General features: G+C 31.8%; 1 protein-coding gene across 4 annotated transcripts in view; it reads right to left on the reverse strand.

The window, feature by feature from the left end:
* The window catches only part of LOC145283742 (myoferlin-like), a 425198-nt gene that overhangs the window by 251091 nt on the left and 152697 nt on the right, over positions 1–21410 (reverse strand). The window lies entirely within an intron of this gene.

Below are 21410 nucleotides of genomic sequence, written 5' to 3' on the forward strand. Positions count from 1 at the left end.
TATATATATATATATATATATATTAAAAAGTGTGAATATGTAAGGTAATGCCTTTCTATATAATAGGCTTCCTTAACTACCATGGAGAAAAGTTGGTAGAGACCGCAGAGGTCGAATTTTTTAAAATTTTGACCCCTTAACATTTGTTTTGGGCTCACATCAAATTAAAATGTTTGACCCATGTCCAAGAAACCTACATCTAAAATCTCAAGTGTTTAGACCTAAAATTGACGGAGGAGTTTGGTAGAGTCTGCAAAGGTCAACTGCAACTTTGATTTCTTGGCAGCCAAATTTTCGCCCAAAAACTGATTAAAAAGCTTGCTGCATGTCTGAATACCCTTTATGTAACATTTCAAAAGGTTTAGACCCAAAATTGGCTTAATAGTTTGCTAGAGACCGCAAAGGTTACATCTTTTGAACTTTGACCCCTTGGAAGCCAAATTTTCAGGAAAAAAAAACGATTAAAAAGCTTGCTCTATTTCTAAATGTTTTATGTAAAATTTCAAATGTTTAGACCAAAAATTGGCTGAGTAATTTGGTAGAGACCGCAAAGGTCAATATTTTTTTTTTTAAACTTTGACCCCAATTATGACCCCTTAACAATTGTTTTGGGCTTAAATCAAATTATAAAGTGAGATCCATGTCCAAATAACCTACATCTAAAATTTCAAGTGTTTAGACCGAAAATTGGCAGAGGAGTTTGGTAGAGTCTGCAAAGGTCAAATCGTTGAATTTTCCCAAATCTCAATACTCCTTATGTCAAATCTGGAGTCTGTAGATCGAAAATTGACAGAGTTATTTGGTGGGAAATGTACACATAGAGACACACACATTTTCACTTTTATAGATATATACATTTGGTAATTTAATGAACCCCCCCTCAAAAAAAAAACAAAAAAAACATGGTGCTATTCAATAGATCTCGATGTCGAGAAAATTTACTGTGTATGAATCTAGTCAAATTTTATTGATTAGAAGAAGGAAAGGAAAAAAAAAAAAAAGGAGTCACAGGTATGCTTACTTTCTACATAAAAAAATGAACAAATAGTAATTATACTGTTACAAGTGATGTTAATCCATTAATCTGACAGTGCCAAGACAGTCTTAATTTTCAAAATATATATGAAGTGAGATTTATCAGTAACTTTTCTATAAACTTGAAAATTTTTCAGCAAGCAGTCTAATAATAGGGATCGATAAAAGAAAAACATTTTTAAGCATTTTTCTTTAAAAAAAAAAAAAAAAAAAAAAAAACTTTGAAGAGTCAGAGTTTACATAAACGATCGTTTAAAAAAAAAAAAAACTTTGGTGAAGAGTCGGATTTTACATAAACGATCGTTTAAAAAAAAAAAAACAAAAAAAAAAATGAAATGATGTTTTTATGAAATTTTACAAACAAAATAAAGTGTCCATCTTCTATGAACTACTGAAGATTTCGAACTGCAAACTTAGCATGTACATAGGTTATACCAACCGCAAAAGTATAAAAGGCATAAAATATATGAAAGTATGTTTAAATGGTTCAAATATTTATTCCGGATGTAGACCTATGAACTTTTCTCTAGTTTAATTTTATTTCAGCCAAAGTTCTCAGGAATCAAGGGCACCCCCTTTCCTGGGGCTAACGCTCGATTTTTATACGAGATGCATAGATATTCGAATGTTCCATTATAGTTCTTTTTTATCTTTCAAACACCGAGTTAATAAAGTTGGGAATATAATTTTCATCTGACGAATTGATCATTTAAATATGTTATAGCATACCTTCCTTGTGGTCTTTTGGTCTTGCTGGATAAAATACGCTTAAATATGATATTTTTTATCAATGTAGATTTCGTATTTATTATACTATATTGGACCCAATATATAGTAATGATTTAAGAAGTTAAAAAAAAAAACAAAAAAAAAAAAAGAAAAAAGAAAAAAGAAAAAAAGAAAAAAAAAAAAACTCGTGCGCCACCACCGAGAATTGAAACCAAAACGTTTAGCTTAAGATTTAATTTTTCCTTTGACGTTAATGACTATTCTATGAAGACATGTTTACTTTAAGGCTAAAAGTTAAAACATGAACCAATAGCTATTACGTCACGCATGCCTATTTGTAATGCCGTCGTTCGATCTTCACCTGGAAAAATCCATTTCTTTAATTTTCACTTTTGCAACGATTTTCGCTAGCTAAAACCCAAATATAAAAGTTTCGCATGGGTTCGAATACCCTATATATTAAGTTTCATGTCTGTAGACAAAAACCTGACAGGCGTTTTGTAGGCAAAATTTTTTTAAACAAAAATATATATGCATACATAAATATATATAGGAAGAGGTTTGTGTTTACTATAACCTTTTTACGCAAATATTATGCAAGTATAAATCATGTAGAATATCTGCATGAATATAATTACACGTAATAGTTAACTAAAGATAATCATCTCATAAGAAAACCGAAAAAACTAATAAGGAATTAATGAAAACGAATGTTTAAAAAATATGCAAATTAGCTAGACATTTTGCAGATAAATGCAATTCAACGACCCATATATAACAAAGTTGTATTTTCTTTTTAAATAAATAGAAAAAAAAAAAACGATTTTAACATGAATATCAATACAAAAAAAAAAAAAAAAATTTTTTTACAGAAGTGTGTAGGGGTGTGTATGTGTGTGTGTATATATATATATATATGTATATATATAGAGAGAGAGAGAGAGGGAGGGAGGGAGACTCATTTAAAAAAGCTAAAGAAACTGCTACGTTTTAGTATAGAGGGGAAATTGCCATACTTTCAACTCACATGGTGTATTCATGTTTATTATGAAAAGTCAATTAAAAACATGTCAAGATTCCTTTCCAATCTTTGTAACAAGTCTGATTTGTGGTAGGTTTAATGTGTCTGGATGAATAGTGATTAGAGCCAACGGTTGCAGTTGGTAACAGCAAGGATTTGAGTTAGTATATCATGGAAGTTTGTTTTGGAAATTGTGTGCTGCTAGGTGCTGGTGAACAGAGCTATGTTGGAGGTGGAGTGACATGTAAGAGGGTGAAATGTTAGTTGTCCTAGTAATGTCAATATACATATTATTCTTAGAGAAACATTCCCAGACAGGACATTTGAATACACATATAAACATTGCTAACATGCATATGAATTAGATGTCAACAATAAATAAAAAAAGTAACTCTTTCTCTAAATGCTTGTAGATATTAAGAAATACTAGAAAATGGTTGAATTATAAATTACAGCTAATTAGAACAATAAGTTTTTTTAAATTGAAAGATAATCCCAGAACTAAGATATACGACATGTTTGTGTTATTAAAATATACAGGAAAATAACTATATGGAAACAAACCTTAATTGACTCAGGTTTATTACAATAATAAACATATAAAGTTGTAGTTTTTGTTTGTTTGTTCACACTCCTCTAAAAAGCTTTAATGACATACTCCATAACTATATATATTTTTGGAACTATCCGGTCAGTGCAGAAGTTCTTGCCGGTTTACAGAAAGGACATGTTGAATCATTGTATTTTATGCATATCGTTATTCCCATTAACTTGCCTCCCCACGAGAGCAGAGTTAGACACAATGTCGGTTTTTAATGTGGGGAAAATCCAGCTCCCCAAAAGGGGCAGTCTGGATAGGAACAAGAATAAAAAAAACTGCCTCAGTCTAGGAGGATTTCTACTCCACTGATCAAGACCAGAAAAGGTGAAATGTAAGATCAGAACAGATACTCCACGTCGTTCTCAGCCAAAAGGATTTTTATTACTTAAACATGAATTTATAACTTTCTTTTAGATTATTAACATATCGTTCATATTTTTTTTACAATATTCTCATTCATGTTGACCTAAAAACGACCTTCTTTAGTCAACAAAAAGGGAGTCATCTTCCATCACGATAATGCTCATCCTCACACCGCACTATTGACCAAAGCTATTCTAGGTTGGTTGGTTTTTGTTTTACGGCATATCAACCCTTTTCAGGTTATTTAATGCCGAATCCAAAGATTTTGAAGAAAATTTTTTTAATAGAATATATTTGTTGTTTTTAAGTAAGTTTCTATTTAACCCATAGTTGGGACCCTAACAGGTACTACCACTCCGGGTCAGAGTGGTCCTGGGAGCAATGGTAATTAAAGGGTGGCTCCACACTCCCCAAAGCCCGCAAACTGGGGCCTCAGCACTGGATATAGTTTAAGGTCATATCCAGGACCAGCTATTCTAGGAGAATTTGGTTTGGAAATCTTGCTCCATTTTTTTCACAAATCCACAAGTCATGAAGTGCATACATACAAAAAGAAACTTTTCAAAAGAAAGTGTTAAAACCAACAAAGTTATGTAATATTTAAAAAAATAAATAATTAAAAAAATAACTTTTCCATATATCCAAAAGAAAACTTCAGGTGAACATCTACCTTAAAAAGAACAAAAAACAAACTTATATTAAATAAGAAATCTTTCAACTACTTACAGAAAGATGTATAGCCATGCTGGCAACTAAAACATTAATAGCGGAGGAACAGATCAAGTTTTCAAATTAAGCATGAAATCCTTTGGGTAAAAAGTATCGATTCTCATAGCAATACAAGATCTACACCTGACACAAAGATAACTGGTGATAACAGATGTTTCTACCATTGTGACAATTGAAGAAAAAAAAGAATGATCAATGGATTTCTCAGGATTTATGTGGTGTTTGAAATAAATTAAATAGTATTTTGGTGGATTTATCGGGATTTTTGTAAGCTTTTGTTATCGATAGCTTTTATGAAAAAAAGACAGTCTCGTTGAGTGAAATAATTAGTTATACGTATTGAAGAAAAACTTTATTTCATCCAAAGGGAGACAACTCGTCCTTTGTAACTCGTTGTTGGGGGAGTCTGATCTTGTCAAGAACTCCTCGCGCAGGAAAATAAGACTTGAATAGTAAAATGAACACAGATTTATATAAATGATGTTACAAGCCATACATGACGTATGTAGTTCATGTGAGTAAAATAAAAAAAAAAATAAATAAAAAAATAAATCTAAATATTAGCTTGTTTTCTATGAATATAATTCAGTACCTATTTACTTATGTGATTGTGTACCTATAGTAGTAAACAAAGAGTGCCAGTTGTCATGTCCTAGAAAACTCCTCTTTGTAAACAAACCAGAATTACCAATGAAATCTTCAGCATTTACCCGACATTGTCCAGGTGTTAAATATAAAAGTGTATATAAGTGTGTGAGTGTGTGTGTGTAACGTGTGTAATATATCAAATTTTAGTCATTCAATGAATTTAAAAATTTATGACGTGAAATGTCTATCTTGTATATCGAGCAATTCTTATTTAGGTGGGATAGTACTTATAGAATATTACTGCCAATAATATTTTGTAAAACTTATAATCGCAGGTTTCCATACCAGTTGATTGTTAGATAAATCTTATTCTGAAGTGTGTGTGTATATATATATATATATATATATATATATATATATATATATAATAATTATAATAAATCATTATGTTAGCCCCCTTTAAGAAACTCGTTTTTATCATTGAGCACTTTCGGTTGAATTAAGTCGGTCATTTAACTCTAATGTGCAGATCATCATATAAGGATTAGATCACTGACAGACGTTAAAAAGCATTAAAAAAAAATTAAATGTTTAAAATTCAACAGCATTTCTTGTGGTTAACGGTAGACGAATGGATTAGGTCCTTGCTAATGAAGCCAGGGATGGCTTCTGTTGCCGGGTTCAAATCTATCAACTGGCGTTAATCCTGACACCCTGCACTGATGATCCACAAAAGAATGAAACACTAGTGTCTGTAGGTATTTAATAATTATATATATTCTTAAAGATATATTACAAAGAACAGAAACTCGTGTAGTTACTAGTTTTCAAAATGTTGGTCTTTTATTGATAACAACTTGTGTATAGTTGTTTCGGCACCCAATATTAACATGAGTATATAATAGTTTATTGATTATAATTTTGCACAATTGGGCAAGCTCATCAGTGCATCGAAAAACCAATTTGCCAAAAGTTTCACATCCGACGAACAGGATTCACTTAACATGGCAAGTATATATTTTTTTATTCACAACATATGTAATACGTCAAGCAGGCATTATCAGCATTTTATAAGAAAGTATAACATAGTATCTTTAAGAAATATTTATACCTCTAGTATCGCACTATTGATCAATCTAAATGAAAAAATACATGATTAATGTTAGTTAAATTTCATCTAAAACCTCATAAGGAAACTGAATATATATATAAAATGTAAATACAACATTTGGAAATATCTTGTGCATTTTTTTTGTTTTTTTTATGAAGTGATTAAAATTCAAAATGTAAATTTTTTTTTCCTCCAGGCGACACACAATTAGAATTTTTAAAAAGTGTTGTAATTTTGACGTGAAAAGAATCTTATATTCTTATTTTTTTTAGAACAAACCATAGTCGTAAGAATTCAAAATGTTTGATGTGTTTATGAAATGAAAAATATTTTATTTTTTTAAATAAACTTTTTTATCGATATTATTTGTGGTGTATGTGTAAGTGTTATTTTTATTTTTTTTAAACAGTTTTGGTTTAAACCAGAATGGAAAGGTTCTGTCAAATATGAAATTATAGAGAGTCATATTTTTCACTGTATTTGATGAAACAGTGTAGATGCCGCTGTTTATTTTGCATCAAAAAAATAAAATAAAGAATAAAAAAAATAAAAAAAATAAAAAAACGAGCAATAGTTCTTGATAGCAATATAGGCTTTCGTAGGTTAAATAAGGCAACATAGCCGACCGATCCTGACGTCACGTGGAAACTTAAAATTGCAAAATGCGGATATAGGAACGAAATGCGTTTTAATAACTTTTGACGCAAAAAAAAAAAAAATAAAATAAAATAAAATAAAAAATAAATAAATAAATAATACCAACTTTATTTTGCGTCTTTTTTAAACAATTTTTTACCAAAATCTTTTGAAAACAATTTGTTCATTTCATTTTACCGACAATTTATTACCTAACTCTTTCAAAGGAGATTCGTTCATTTAAATATATTTTTTTTTAAATTTGAATAATTTTTAATTACATTTTATATACTTTATTGCATGTATTGTATCATTGAAACGCATTTCTTTCCTATATCCGCATTTTGCAATTTTAATTTTCCACGTGACATCAGCATCGGTCAGCCATGTTGCCTATTCACTTCCAAAAATCCATATTGCCATTCTTGACATATCAAAGTCCTCCGATAGAGTTTGGCACAAAAGTTTGCTTTATAGGCTAGCTATCAAATATCTGAAATATTTTTCGAACCACTAAATCCCATTTTATTTTTGATAGGTTTATCAAAGTAATCGTTGATGGACTGAAGTCTGAAACACATGATCAATTAATACTAGGCCCAAACCTCTTCCTGATCTTTATCAACGATCTCCCAAATCACATTCTAAGATCGTCCATTTATATTTATGCAGATGACAACCATCAATGGCAGTACCTCGGAATTGGTTGGTTGGTTGTTTTTGTTTTATGGCATATCAACCCTTTTCAGGTTATTTAATGCCGAATACAAAGATTTTGAAGAAAGATTTTTTAATAGAATATATTTGTTGTTTTTCAAGTCGGTTTCTATTTAACCCATAGTTTGGACCCTAACAGGTACTACCACTCTGGGTCAGAGTGGACCTGGGAGCAATGGCAATTAAAGGGTGGCTCCACACTCCCCAAAGCCCACAAGCTGGGGCCTCACCATCGGATATAGTTTAAGGTCATATCCAGGACCAAGTACCTCGGAAAGCATTAACGATCAAGATCTGTTTTTCTATGTTACTACCTGGAAAATGTTGTGCAATGAGGAAAAAGGTAGCTGATTACTTTATTACAGGGTGGAACGATAAAATTGTTGCCCTAAAAGAGATGACAGGATTCCATTTCCGTTTAATGAAAACCGGTTTTCTTTTTTGGTTGAAGACCATCTACTAGTTGGCCAGTTGTGTGCAAATCCCAAGAGCAATAGAAGCCTTCTACCATGTCTGAACGTGACAATGTCTAACAAGTGAGATCGGAGATGCACCACTGTACAACTCATGCTCTCTACCGATCCAAGTTACGACAATAAAACTATTGCCATCACCCTCAAAATGTATCGCTGGATTACCATGAATAACAGACGTGCCCAGGGTGATGAAAATAAAGTTTCCGGCCATGGTTATGATCTTTGGCATGGTTTCAAAATGAGGGCTGCATCACATCTTTGAAGTTAGCTTGAAAGTCAACTTCAAAGTGTACCTGGATGAAGAGTGTGGTGATCCCCTGGTGCAATTAGGTGGCCACTAGCAAATTTTGGGTGTGGCAGCAAGAGACCCACGCTTGGCTTCAGAAGGAAGCCTACGTTTTTGTACTCTTCTCTCAATGCCTCCTCCCCCTGCTTCTCTGACCTTAACCCGCTGGACTACTTCGTTTGGTCATTCGTCGAGAACATCACTAACATGACCTATCACAACACCAAAGCCAACCTGATCGCTGCCATCCACCAATTATTCGGCGAGCTCCTACTGTCACTTGTGGAAAAGGCATGCTCCTAGTTCTGAAATGCTCCTAGTTCTGGACCTGTATCGAGGCGGTGATTGAGGCTGAAGGCAGCTACATTGAATAGATGTCAGCTCTATTACAAAATCAAGTTACCCGAATTGATTTTTTTCAATAAAAGTTTTAAAATAAAGCTATTTTTGTGTGGTTTTGTTTAGAGCAATACTTATCATTCTACCCTTTATATCTAAAACAAAGCTTCTCTTCTTTTACCGCCAATGCTTGGATCCTTAATTTGCGCCAACTGAAATGATGGACCTTCACTGAAGACTTAGATCAAGTCTGTTGCCAAGGTCATCAGAAAAATGGTCCGACTATTCTACTGCTCCAAAATGTAACTCGCTCTTTATTCAGTTTTCTATCTGTATAAGAGTCAAATAGGTCTAAAAAAATGGAGTACTGTCGCCAAACCTGGAGAGGTGTTGCTCAAAGAACTTTTTCACGTCTTGACAAAATACAAAACGGACTTTGAGCCAGGGAGGTCCTCTTCTCTTTCTTACAGAAGAGACGTTGCTAGCCTTTCTCTACAATCCGTGGAATTAGGCACCAACTTCAGAAGACAAGCTAACTGTGCAGTGAACGCACACAAAGCACGTTTATACTTATCCAACAAATCACCATCTTGCACATGCTACACCGACCTTGTAGCCAGACCCTGTCCATAAAATTGGACAACCGTATATATTTACTCCCCAAACATATTCTGCTGAGTTAATCTTGCAAGAGTAAACATTCATTTAGGTTTCTTTTGTAGTTTCCAGTTATGTCAAAGTGTTAACTAGTGATGGAACATGACTCGTCTTCAGGCAGCATTTGGTTAAACCAGTTCCTTCCAATGAATTCTCCAATTCTAGGATACTCCAATTAAAAGTCAAATATGAACAAGTAAAATTATAGAAGAAAACGGCGAATCAAATGAGGTATAGGTTGTTTAAAAAATTTAATTCAATTTAGCTTAAATTTGTGGTTTTTGAAAAAAATGACCAGCACAGACTTTCTTTTTGGCGGCACTGTATATGCATGTATATATACACAAGTACATAACACAACGTTCAAACTTCTCCATCCAACACACAGATAACACAAATTGGAATAAATATGCAGAAGATATTGACAAGTCTGCTACAATAAAGATGAATTCCCTCTACCAGGCTACAAAAACTGCTATCCCATACCTATATAAAACCAACATTCACCTATCTATGGGGGTTTTACTAAAAATGTACAACCAAAATTATGCCCGATTAATGTATGACGGACTGCTCCTGCTCTTTATCGTATAGAGACAATGTGTAAAGTTGCTTGAATCAGCAGGAGCCGAATCGGACATTTAGTTGTGCTGAATTTTGGTCATAAGGTGGTTCATTAAAATTGTAAGACTAAATGTAAGATTATTTGCTCCCACTGCTATTTCGCTATTAAAGCAACTTCCACACGAACGAACTGAGTTTATCAGCGCAAAATATTGTAAAAATCTGTTGTAGTATTATTAAAAACAATAAAATGAATTTACTCACAAGTTTCAGTCGAGACCTTATTTTTGGGGCAAATATATTTCAGATTCATGTAAAAACTATTTACAAAAATTTTTTTTACAATATTCTCTCTTAAGGCAGATAGTAAATAGATACATAAGTATTTATGTATAAAACTGAAACAATTTTTCCCAAATTCTGTGTGCCACTTTTTGTTTTTTTGTATTTTTTCGTTAAAAATCTTTGAAAAAAAAAAAAAAAAAATTAAAACAAGTTTATTTTTTTTTTATAAGTCGTGCCTTGATTTTACTAATTATGCATATGACTAAAAATTAAACACGATTTTATGTACGTCTAATTAAATCCTAAAAGGCTGAGACAATGTTTAGCACACTATTGGAAAAATAATTCTTAGTCGTTAAGAGTTTAATTAGTCAAAGCAACTTCGACAGTTTCAAGTTTAATTTGAAAAAACAAGCAATAGTCGATAATAAGGTTTTCTTCTATTTTTTTTTTTTTTTTTTTTTTACAATGGTTTTCTAGTGTTACATTGTTATTGCGTTACAAAATTCAAATTTTAAAGAAAAAGGTCACTTGTAAAATTTGATTAAAATAAAATTTATGTAGAACTTGATTGCAATACTCGAAAGTAAATTTACTTGAAAATATTGGAAATGCTCTCGTCACACGCTATGAAAAATATTAGGTTGATGCAAAAATGTCGTTTATTGACGTTCAACTTCATATAAAAAAACGATATTTTTACACCAACCTAATACATCTAAATATAACTATGTATAATAAAATTAAAACACTCATTGAATTAGGAAACATTAGAAAATACTGAAATAAAATTTGGCAGAAGTTCTTGGAAGCATCTGGAAATTTGAATAAACAGACAAAATGTCTTTAGAACCACGTTTAAGATGTATTTTTATTAAAAACTAGATTACCCAGTCGTAAAATAAGCTTCAATATATTTTAATTCATGCAAATTTCATATGTCAAATCGAAACCAAAACATAACTCTTAATTATTATTTATCATCTAAACCAAACCGATATGCATATAAACACGTAAAAATATTACGCTCTTAAAGATATAAATGTATATTTTCGCATGTGTTGAAGTAATATGTTTAGTCGACTTACACCTGCCAAGTTCCATTTTTTTTTCATTTTGATCGTTTAACAGCTATTTTTACTGGCTAAAAATCAAACCGAATTTGTTCCATAGGTTCAAATTCCCTATATATCAAGTTTCAAGTCTATAGACAATAGTTTGGTAACGATCATTCCGTACAGACAAACAAGGTCACTTATATATATATATATATATATATATATATATATATATATATATATATATATAAAGGTTATGAGGGGGTTTTTGAAGCATGAAAAACGATGTTACTTTTTGTATTTAATATTGTTATTTTTTATATTTGAAGCGGACTTCCGCTCTTGGTCACAAAAAAGTATCGAAAAAAAAAAAAAAAAAAAAAATTATATATATATATATATATATATATAAAAGATTTTTTTTTTAATTTCTAGTTACAATAAAAAAAATAAAAGGTAAAAATTTCATTTTCTTTAAACACTTTATCTAATGGATATTTTACGATCTGAAATTATTAAGAACATGTCAAGATAAAAAAAAAATAATCTAATGATTTATAATAAAACTATTTCATTTTCATTTAACTTCTTAAAAAAACAAATTAATGAGATGAATAAAATACGTATTAAATATAATGTATTCAGTATAAATTTCAAACAAAATATCTATTTTGTAATAATGCGTTGTTTTGCCTTCAAACGTATTTAATACGTATTTATTTTATTCAAACTCAACCAGCTCTTCTATCAAGGAACACAAAACGTAACGTGAATTAATGCGATGCTTTGTTACAAAGCAATATGCAAATTAAACTTATAACGTCAATTGCATACATATGATCAATATATATTTATATAGCCATTATTAATTTATTTTGAATAAGAATTTTGCATTTTAATCTTTCAATGCAACAAATAACCCAATTAGACCCTCTGTAAAAAGAGGAATATCGAATGTAGGAGCAAGCCCTGGGGGACATACCAAAAAGAATAGTTGGAAATAAGCCATACACTATCCATTATAATTGTGTCATTCCTACAGCTACGTATCTAAAAAAAAAAAAAAAAATGAGCTATTAAACCTTACATAGTAATATGGAACAAGGAAATTTAAACTTTTGTAGAAATTAGTGTCCCCGATGATGCTGGGTCAAATGGAACAGAGCTGAGAAGGAAACAATAAGAACATAAGAGCCGTTGGAAATACAGTATCCATTATGACTGCGTCATTCCTACAACTACGTATCTAAACAAAAGAACTGAGCTATCAAACCTTACATTGTATAATAATATGGCACAAGGAGATAGAAGCAACTTTTGTAGAAATTAGTGTCCCCAATGATGCTGGGTCAAACGGAACAGAGATGAGAAGGAAACAATAGGAACAGAAGATCAGTTAGAAATAGGCCCTACACCATCCATTATGACTATGTCATTCATACAACTACGTTTCTAAAGAATAAAACTGAGCTATTAAACCTTACATTGTAGAAATAAATGTCATTAATGATGCTGGGTTATACGGAGCTGAGAAGGAAACGATAACGAAATACCAAGAGCTCACATAAGACATGGAAAGAAACTGGAATCTTAAAAAAAGATCCCCATCATTCCAGTAAGTAAAGGAGCAACCAGAATCATGAAAAAGAATAAAAAAATTAAAAAAAATACCTGGAAAATATACCCAGTGAACCAAGTGTAAGAGAAACAATCCCCGAGTGGCTTCCGGGCCTTGATAAGTGGTGATCCCCCATGTAAAAAAAAAAATTGCTCTTAAAGGGACGATTAGAATCTTAAAAAGATCACTCGGTTGGAATGTATGAGAGCGAGTGCTGCATGTCCGGCATTGAGTGAAGTGTTCCATCCCCTCCCCCGTTAGAAGAAAAAAAAGTGACAAGAAAATTTAAAAATAAATAAATATAAACCAAAGGATGAAAGGCTGTGGGGAATGATTAATTAGGAATTAATAAGTAATTAGAAAGTTCCCACTCTAACAACTGCCACATGCACAACCTATAGTTGATTAGCACTGGATTAAATCAAAACATGGAGGATGAAGCATGAATGAAGGGGGAAGATTGTGTAGCACCACCCTTTCAAAGGAAACAAAATTAAAACATACGAGGGGTATTCCAAAAGTAATGCCTCATTTTTTTCTGCCTAAGTGGATCAGAGGGCATTGCAAAATGCATTATCATCATTGAACTTATGCATTCATGACCCGAAAGCTTCATCTCTGTTGCAGATAATAACGGTGTGGGACTAAGAAAGCAACCAGTCATGAACGTGCGTCAGAAGCAGAGATATATCATTGAATTCGTGAATTGAATTGAAAATTCATTGAGAATGATGGTGACTATGTAGAAAAATAAATTCCGGAGCAAAAAAGATCGATCGTTTTAATGACACCATTCCCGTCTTTGTAGCTCTTCAACTTTGAGTTAAAAAAAAAAATAGGAGGCTTTACTTTTGGAACGACCCTTTGTAATTTTATGGCTGATTTTGTTTTTTAATCTGGCATTGAATAAGTTAGAAATATACAACCGAGTAACTTAAAACGATGCAATATACTTAATTGATAAGTGCTTAACTACGCCATAGAAGCTCATTGACCTATCAGAAAAAAAAAAAAAAAATTATTTATATATATATATATATTTTACATAGACATCACTTATCAAGGCCAAGAAGCCACTCGAGGATAATGGTTAAAGAGTGTACAGCAGAAATTGGACAATATAGTAATCGTTAATAATGGAAATTCGGTAAATTTGTTAACTTGTATGGAACGGCTCATCAAAAACTTGTTAACGTTAGACTTGAAGACAGCCATATTGTAGTCAGTTGGAAAACGGAAGACGATTCTATAGGCGTGCAGTTTTAAGAAAGAAGCTTTGTTCATGGAATCTACGCTTAGGTTTAGGCACAGATAAAGAGTGGGGGAAATTAGTGATGGTGTTTTCTGCTAGACGGGTGTTTCTTGTGAAAATTTGGCGATGGGGACCATAGATTGGAGCTCAGCCGAGCATTTGCCATGAAAATAACGATAAAGCAGAGAAACTCGCAACATCTCTTCTGTGAGAAAGAGGTTGCAGGGAAGAGAAAAGGGCATCCCCTACGATACTATATGAATGCTAAAAGGCGTGTTATTGTTCTTTCGTGACAATAATAAGTCATTATAAAGATAAAAAACTGAAACCTGTTTAAAGGGAAAGAAATCAGCATTCCAGGTGGAAAAAATTTTTTAATTTATTTTTTCAAAACACCCACAACAAAATCAGACACGATAATAATTAAACCTTCCTATTAGAGAGCTTTTAAAGATCAACAAACAGAAATCTGACAGAATTTAATGAATTACACTACCAGACTCCATTAAAATCCTGGTCTGGGATCAAAGTGTGGTATCCGTTTTCATTTTTGTCCCAATTCAGAGCTGTATTTTCCCCACAATGTTTGAATTTATGACTTGAAACATAAATCTATGACGTCACAACAAAACTATAATTATTTTGTTAAGGTAAATGTTTTAAGTTCTATAAGAGTAAATAGCTCAGTTGGTAGAACGTCAGACTGAAGATCTCCAGGTTTCTGTTTCAATTTCTGGTCATAACATCTGCTTTGCCGAGAATTTATTTGCTATAAACATATATTCTCCATAGTAGATCTGATATTTCGAAAGGAGAAATTTCTGCAATATATTTAGGTTTGAAAAAATTTGCACGGACCAAAAAAAAAAAAAAAAAGTGACTTTACTTTACACAAGTGCAGCATGCATGATCCCCCGTGAGTGCATAAAAAGAAATGACTAAGTTCGGCATTTGACCCCCCCCCCCAACCCCATTTAGCCCAAAAGGTCCCCAGGGGATCTTAAATCCTGGTGAAAATGAACAAACGATGCAGTTTTAGGCCTTAACATCTGTAAATTTGAGCTCTGCACTATGCAAAAAAAAATAAATAAATAAAAAAAATAAAGAAGCCCCATTTAGCCTCAAATGTCCCCAAGGCCTTAACATTTAGCACCATGCAAAACTGCTAAATAGACATACAGAGAAAATTTTGAACAAATATGGAGGGTTTTTATTAGCCCTAAAAGAGCCCCTGGGGCACACCCAAGAGTTATTGCAAAGTATAGACAAACAAAAATTATATAGAAATCAGTTAAAACATTTCAAAAAGTTTTATAAAAACCAAAGCATTAATTTTTTTTTTTAATAAGCACAAAAGTGTCAATTTTAGCCATTTTAACCCGAAAGGCACCCCTGGGGGGGGGGGGTGTTCTCAAAAAGTCTTTTCAGTTACTTTTTTTTTTTTTTTTTACTCATATCAAGTTTAATGTTTGTGCAAAATTAAAAAAAGTTCCAAGGCGTAGTTATTAAGTGCGAACGGACAAGGGTGAATTTACAGGTCAACCCACCTTTGGTTGGGGTACCGATAAATAAACTAAACAGTGTAAAAAACGTTTAAATATTTAATATTTTTTTATTCATTATTGCGTACATATTTAAATTATATTTCTTTAAAAATGTTTGCACTGCCACCTATCCTTCATTACGCTGAGGAGTATTGAAGGGCCAGTCGAAAATTGTTAGTTTTTTTTTTAAAAGATAGTTTGTATTCCTACACGTCAACAAATAGAGAAAAAGATATGAACACACGCAAACATTAGCATGTATTACAAGTTAGTACAAATCTCAAATTGTTCAATCGTAAGTTTAGTATTAATTAGACTAAATACTAAGCATTACTGTTGGGGATACCCAGGTTTCGTCTACTTGATCATCGTGGATATAGGAAACCGAACAATTAACTGATGTATTTTTGGAACAAGACTAAGTTGGATTTTCTCCTAAATCCAGAATGAATAGATAAATAAAACTCGGCTATTGCATGTGGACAAAGTGTGTGTAGGTGTATATATATATATATATATATATATATATATATATATATATATATATTATAAGCTCTATCTCCTATTTGGTTTTATCGAGCTTTTACATCTGGCTGAGATAACTTTATAAATATTAATTCTTTAATATTTATATTATACTTTAATTTTACCATCTTGGATCATTTTGGTAAATTTAATTGTAATTTTTATTTTATATATTAGTGATGGGCCGATTCCAATACTTTTCCCTTGATTCCGAGACAATTACTGATTCCGTACTAAATTCTCGATTCCGATTCTTTATAAATCTCTAAATATTTAACTAAAGAGTTATTTTTCTCCGATTTCCGTTAAAAAAAAAAAAAAAAAAAAAAAGAGATTTTCGCAAACATAAAATTACACTTATGGAGGATGATCTATTTGCTGGTATTTTAAAAATCGATAAATATTTATTTTATCATTATTACCAGCAATGGAAGATTTTGCTTAAAATAAAATCAAATAAATAAAAAGACAAAAAGAATCGTTTTGGCATCATAAAATAGGCACCAATTTCGAGTCTGCAGACTTAAAATTGACAGAGTTATTGCGTAGGGAAATGTACACACACACACACGTTCACTTATATATATATATATATATAATAAATTTAATGACAAATTAATATACGAAAGTATAAATATATGCGTAAACTTTAAGTATTTACTTCAACGGTGCTCAATACGTAGGTTGAACTAGGTAGTAAGTCATAAAATATATATGGCAATTAAGCTATAATATTAAGCTATATATATATATATATATATATATGAATGACTATATGCAAAAAAGGATTTTCACAAACGTATATCTATTTTTGAAGACAATTGAAGCAACAAATAGATTAAAAAATATGTATAATTCTAAAAATCTTACTTGAAATCCTGAAGCATCCAAATTCTCAAATTTTTCACGGGATCTCCTTTGTCCCATTTTAACAAGATTACGCGTCTTCTTTTTAAGTTTGGCTTTAATGTAATCAAAAGGGATTCCATTTTGTTGTTTACTGAACATATATCTTTATATTTCGTGCGTGTGTGTATATATATATAAAAAAATATATATGAAGTACTGGAAACAAAATAAAAACCCGAAAAGGTATCTGGAATTTTTCGGCTAATATCCTTCAAATGTGGTAATCCTACCGCATCAGAGCGAGTGTCAGGCTTCAATCAAGTTTGATTTTTTTTTTATAGATAGCATACAAAATATTAGGACACTTAAACAAATTTATATTAACATGAAACAGCTGGAACGGATGTTTTTACACCTCGAAACAAAAGAGGAAACAAAAGATGGCTAATCAATAATTTAGAAATTCATATTGGCTACTGAAGCAGAAAATCACTGCCAAATTTTTTTTAATACGAAAATTTGACAAAAACTACAAACTAATTAAAACTAATAATAAAACGAAAATGATCTTTATTTCAAGATGGATTCAAATTTAAGGAAACTTCATCAGTAAAATGTGTGGGGAAAGTCTGTTCAGCTTTGGGGGGGGGATAAGGTAGGTGGAATTCTGTCGCTATTTGTTTCGTTTTATACCATAACATTTGTTTTTTTTGGGGGGGGGTATTTAATGCTAAAAACAAACCTATAAATAATTCATTTTATACGATTAAATGAGTACAGTTTGTTATTTTAAGTATTAAAAGGAAAAATACAATGAATGAGAAAATAGATGATTACACTAACAGAGGTAGGCTTAAGATGTGCAAGCAAGGTTTTAGAAAAAAAAAATATTAAGAATGAGCACAAAAAGAAATATTAAACAGAAAAAAAGTGCAATTTGAAATGTTATTTAATATGTAAAATTAAGTAAATCAGTTGTTTTACGGCATGTCAACCATTTTCGAATTATTTAATGCCAAATCCAGTAATTTTGGTAAAGCTTTCATGCTCAAAGTTTTCTATATCTAAATATTTATTCATGGTGTTTGGTTTGGTTGTTTTATAGAGAAAAATTGTGTTTGGAGCCTTGCAGAATAGGATTGAGTTTTGCAAAAAGAAAAAAAATAAACATAGCAATGTTTGTTAAGCATATCAATGTTGAACCTAAATAGCAATGCATGCGAAAAATCGATATTTAATTTTCACTAGCCAGTCATTTATGTAAAATAAGTGACAATTGATCTCATCGATTACATATTCTATATGGACCAATGATTTTCCTTTTTAGTAGCATACAGTATATAACGATATTCACTGTTTATCATTAATAGAAATATATATAAATTTGGGGGAAAAAGTCGCTGGATGCATACTTATTCATATATTCATTTTTAATTACATTACTTCTATGTTTTAAGAATTATATTCGAATGCATTTATATTTTCTGAACTATTCTCTAGTAAAAATACACATACATATTGACCAAGCTCGACTGTATGATTTAAATTAACTTAAAAAATACATAATTTTATGCTGTGGACATTTCAGTTTCTTACTAAACCAAATAGTCTAATGATTAATCTTCTTACTGAAGCAATCTGGGTTGAATTTATAGTTTGGACGAAAATTGAAATTATGAGGTTTGTTTTCTTCACACGTTACATGCCACAGACAAAATAAAACATATGAAGACATACAGAAATTATATTCCAAGATTAGAATGGCAGAAAATGTGATAATTTAGAGCAATTAAAAAAAAATGCATCACATTTTATTTTCATAAGGTTTATTAAAACATTCTAGTTGCTAGCGTTTACTTTCTCAATAGAAAAATGGATAAACAGAACTAAAGTCCATATTTTTATGAAACTAATTGAACCACTTCCATCAGAAATGCCTTATTTTATTGAATACTGGCAGGGTACCCAGCATTGCCCGAGTGTTTGTAGATGTAAAAGACAAAAAAAATATGACGAACCTGAAGGCGGAAAAGAGAGTGAAAGAAAACGAACTTTTACCGCTACACTTCGAAGCCATAGGAAGTGAAAAGTATTGAAATTTAGCGATGTCAATTAAAAACTTAACTTGCAGAAACGAACGTTGGTTGGAGGCCAGTTCAGCTTTCCGTCGTTTCATTTCCCCATGATGTTGGGGAAAACCAGCTCCCCACAAAAAGGGAGTGTCCAAATGAATAGCAATTGACTGATATGAGGGATTTCCCCGACATTGATCAAAGATGATTGCTTTCTGGACATCCCCGCATCCAAGGCCGGGTAGCTGTCTTCGCTTTAGTTTCGCTTTTATACGCAAAAGCCAAACAAACACGTGAGAGGAAGGAATAGCGTGAATTTTATGAAACTCCATCAAAATAAATCTAGAGACGACGTCCGTTCGCAAATCGTAGATATTATGATCTAGGGAGTATATAAGAAGTTCTAAAACATTGTACCCGCCCTCCTTCACCAGAGAACCCCGGCGAAAAGAGCGTTTGCTGGACATATGAAAACGCGAGCAGCCATTTTGTCTTTTCTATATATAGATGACTTGAAAGATTGATCCGAATCTACTTTACATTAACATGTATTGGGGGTTATATTTATGTTAGGTATCGAGTGGGTGGATCCACTAGAATATAGTTTGGTTAGTTAAGAATATTAGAAAGTGGAAAAATGCTGAGAGGTTAACTGAGGTCATCTTGATGATCCTGAACTGAAAATTGCTTATGCATTGGGAATGTAAAAGAAACATATCAAATGGAGGAAGAAGAGGGTGATAGGAAAATGGAGTTCGTTCGGAAGTGCATGTGATATGGGCTAATAAGAATACATGACCCACTGTCATCAGTTTTGTTTGTCTTTGTGAAATTATGAACGAATCTTTAATCGGTTTGAGAGGATCACAGTAGAGGTACGTGCAGAAGGAATGACAAGTGGTCAAAGTATGAAGAGCAATTTGTGATCTTCAATGCCTAAAGCAACTTTGTTACTGCATGTATGCCACAAGTAATATTCCTTGAAGTCAGAGTTGCAACAAGTCCCCTCAGATTTTTAACACTGCTGTAAATTATGCATTATCACAAGTTTCCTGTTGATTTCTTGGTGGCAACTAGCATTGGTCTGCCCTGGAATTGAGGTGGCAATAAATCTACCAAGGTTCAAGTATTCTGCACTCTTCCAGTGGATGTCTGGTTGGTGTGCCCTCTCTTCAGGGTTTCATCTTTCCTGACTCTTCATGTCCATTTTGTATGGGGTTAGCAAAGAATGGTGTGAAGATATAAAGAAGCTTTAAATACAGGACAACGTTTGCAGAGTCTGGAAGAATCATAATGTGCATGCAAGAGGGATGACACCTGACAAAACTATGAATAACAATTTGCAAACTTTAAGGTTTCTGCCATGATTATGACAATTTTGCTGCTGCAAATACGACAAGGTTAAGGACGTAACGCTTAAACCAGTGATTTTAATCGGTACCTTTGGTATGCAACAATTTTTCTAAGTTTATTGTTTGGTATGCAAAAATTTTTCGAAGTTTGGTAAGCAACAATAATTTTTTAAGTTTTTCAAATTATTAGATCCAATGCCCCAGGGTGCAAGGCTCCTGTTTTAACCCCTCTCCTTTAAAATCAAGATGAAACATGTTAAGGAAATTTAATCATAGGTTCATATGTGCCGTGAAATAAAATGTTCAATTTGGTTGAACTCTCCTTAGTAGTTTCCGAGTTTACAGTAATTAGAAATCATCATTGAAATAATTTGCAATAATTTGTGACTTAAACTAAAGAATGGTTCAAATTAAACCATTTTAATTTGTATCATTCATTTTTATCATTCAAACACAGTAGTGTTTGAATATATGGTTAAGTGTTAGTTTTATTCATTTAGAATTGCTTTAAAGCTTCACCGCTCACTCATTTTGCGACCAAATTTCAAATAATTTTTACAGTTCATAGGTCACCTAAACTATATTTTGAAATAAAAATTTTCATTCATTAAAACAAAAGTTATAAAATTACTGGTGTTCAAAAGTCTTCAGAATAAGAAATAGTTTCTTCTGATTGGCTGTTGGTTACCATAGCAACTTTTCATAGTTGACACCTTCCTAAATCATAGCAGGAATGTCGCTGGCATGCCATCTTATCTGGGTTATATATATATAGAGAGAGAGTTAACAAAAGTGATGCTCTTTGTCATGTTAGGGCTGATAATCTTTCACTTACAACGTCACCCATTAATTCTGCTTCTCTTTTTTGTCCCTTTCTTTCTGTTTATTTACTTAATTACGTCTTTTATTTGATTTTTTTTTTATTTAGTCAATTTAAGAAGTTGGTAATAATTTTTTTTCATGGAGTGTTGACAATGCATATGATATCAAACAAAAAGAAAAT

This window comes from Euprymna scolopes, chromosome 8 (assembly GCF_053919585.1).
Source record: "Euprymna scolopes isolate OS-2025 chromosome 8, ASM5391958v1, whole genome shotgun sequence".
Lineage (NCBI taxonomy): Eukaryota > Metazoa > Mollusca > Cephalopoda > Sepiida > Sepiolidae > Euprymna > Euprymna scolopes.